Raw genomic sequence first — 2,789 nt, forward strand, 5'->3', positions numbered from 1 at the left:
AGTGTAATTAGGGCTTTTAAATCTCTGCCCAGAAAGCATTTTCGCAATTACGTTTTGACCTTCGAAAAAATTATCTTTTGAAGATTTCTAAAATGAGGAGTGCTGACACTTCTCCAGTTAAACCTTATTTCATGATAAATGTGAGAGGCATGGATCGAACGGGCCGTCCAATGGTTACCTATGCTTAGATAGGCGGTGCATGATTCGAGCTGCGTGCACTATTTTACTTTATCATGTATCATTCGTCTATATCTTTATGTGGGACTATAAAGGTAAATGTATTGCATATGCGAGGTGGTTCGTTTGAGAGCGGAAGGTTTAAAGGATCTCCATAGCACGGCAGAATACAGCTGGCAGTTTAATGTCAGCGGCACAGTCACTACAGCCCACAATGAGAAAAAGCACTTTTTCTTGCACCTACCGTTCTGCGCTCCGGGTCTGTGCTCCTCATGCACTCAAGGAATACAAATTTAAAAGATTAACCAGGGTTTAACTCTGTAGAACCTAGTTTGACAAGCGATAGCTAAGTTTTGAGAAGTCAAGAGTGAAGTCGTATAGGCGCATGTGACTAGTGGTCATGCATGGTAATTTAACATAGCCTAGCTTAGTAGAAAGTTGGACTGTAGTTTATACTCGGTTGACGCTAGTTGAGATTCAAGGGCAAATGGCCGGTGCTTAGCAAAACCAAAAGATGTAACCCGAGCACAAGCAAATTCGACCTGAAAACAACTGATACAACAGTGCGTTTGTCATGGCTTCAGCCTTCCCATTTACGCTAGCCGCCAGAATATGCGAACTAAACACAATTAAGTACAGTATATGTATTTATCGAACTGCTATGTGCCGTCCATAGTGGTTGAGACTCCTGCGTAAACGATTTTATTTTATTTGAAGTTTCTTGTCTTTAGGAGTTTTCGAAAGTGTTATCTATAACACGAGCTGTATTATCCCGAGCTTGAAAACAAGGAATCTGTTGTTGACGCCATTATGCAAAATCGTCATGGTCTGCTCCTTGCGAATTCTACAACTCATTTGCGTTTTCAAAATTATGATACTTAATCGGTCTTTGAAACAATATAGAATGAATAGCTTTTTTTTGTCAGAATCGGTCGAGCTTTGTTGAATTTCACGCACAGCTTGTTTCGTGCAGCTTCAAGGAAATGTTTCGCATCCTTAAAAACAGCTGTCGAATGCTGCTTAATTACTCGTTCAAAAACTAACGGTTTTATGCAGGTATGAACAACAATACATTCAGCACGTCGCGGCCAGTGGACGCTGCGCTGTCAGTGTATGGGGCGTGGTCACCAGTCAGGGCCTTGGCCCTCTTCATAGAATCAAAGGAACACTGACGGCTGATGCCTACGTGGACATCCTCCAAGAGGTTCTGCTGCCTTTTTTGCTGGATGGACCATTCCCTGACGGCCTGTTCGTGTTTCACCACGACAGAAGCCCCATACACACGGCCAAGTGAGTATAACGGCTAAACGGATAAAGGGTAAGAAAATTGCCCCACAAAGCTCTCCCTAGGTAAAAAAAGGAGTCTTCTGCACAAAGCGCAATTTATTTTCTTGGTTCTTGAGGTATGTGGTTGGTTGCAGGTCATCCATAAGAAAACTGTTACGATCTCTGTGGCAGCCAGTGACACCACGTGAGAGACGACATTGTCTGGACATGTTGAGAATAGGGCAAATAATGTTTCTTCCAGAATTTGTACTGTTCTAACAGTTCTTTACAGAACGCTTTCTCGAATTTTACAAAGAAGCTTGACCATGTCACTTTTCTCACACTACGAGTCAAATGTGTTACGATTGTCCATCACCCTCCTGTATTGCAGTTCTGAAAGCTTGTGCGGGGTTTCGATATGGCTAGCGCGCATAGAGCTAAAATAAATGTGAGCAATATATATGACCTATCGGTTAGGTTTTCAACAAAGCATTATTATAGCTGTAAATTTATGCTCTTTTATCTGCAGCATGACCCGCTCAAAGCATACTTTGCAGTAGAATTCTTTCTCTCTCTTTTGTATACAACTGCTTATTAAGTGCCACTCCTTTTGCAGGTGTGTCCGCAAAACGCTTGACCGACTCGAGATCAACGTGCTGGAATGGCCGCCTAAAGGGGCGGACATAAACATTATTGAAAATGTGTGGGGTTTGATGAAGCGTAACCTGTCACGAAGAGCCCTTCACATTCAGAGCAAAGATTCATTATGGCTTGCCCTTCAAGAGGAGGGGGACAGGCTAAAGGCCGATCCAGCTTTGATCAGCTTCCTGTATGCTTCTCTTCCAGACCGGCTAAGAGACATTGAGGCTGCAAACGGCGGGTTCACTCGCCACTGACCGCACTTTCCATGCAGATTGGAAAAGGTCGAGCTGGACGCTTCAGATGTGGGCGTGTCTTTCGTTTTTTTTTCGGTGTGGACCACAGCCATGGTGTTTTATTGTTCATTTCCTGCCTAGCAAGCATTTTGAACTGCAAGTGGTGTTGTTTATATTCATTTTCTTTTACCCTCAAAGGTATATGAATAAAAGCTTTATATTTCACAAAACCAATTTGTTAACAGGCATGCGGAATATTCTAGACCAGCAAATTTTGTTAGCGTCTTTGCTGTGCTCTGTACAAGGAAGTATTTGTGGACATTTTATGTATAATTATTATCTAGAAAATTTCCCCCTGAAAACTGTCAATTTCTTGCGGGTCAGGCTTGGCACGCAGTAGTTTCTGCGTTGTGGAAGAAATACGCGAATAAAAGTGTCATTAGATTAAAATACAACAAATGAATTGACACT

The 2,789-nt window shown here is 42.3% G+C and overlaps 1 long non-coding RNA gene across 1 annotated transcript; it reads left to right on the forward strand.

Annotated features, from left to right (window-relative positions):
• The first annotated feature begins 1,183 nt into the window (after positions 1 to 1,183).
• On the forward strand, positions 1,184 to 2,548 carry LOC146192308 (uncharacterized). Its single transcript, XR_014706393.1, has 2 exons — positions 1,184 to 1,467; positions 2,060 to 2,548. It is a non-coding gene; the product is annotated as an uncharacterized LOC146192308 (long non-coding RNA).
• The last annotated feature ends 241 nt before the right edge of the window (positions 2,549 to 2,789 follow it).

This window comes from Amblyomma maculatum, chromosome 4, assembly GCF_055883805.1.
Source record: "Amblyomma maculatum isolate TAMU_Amacu chromosome 4, ASM5588380v1, whole genome shotgun sequence".
NCBI lineage: Eukaryota > Metazoa > Arthropoda > Arachnida > Ixodida > Ixodidae > Amblyomma > Amblyomma maculatum.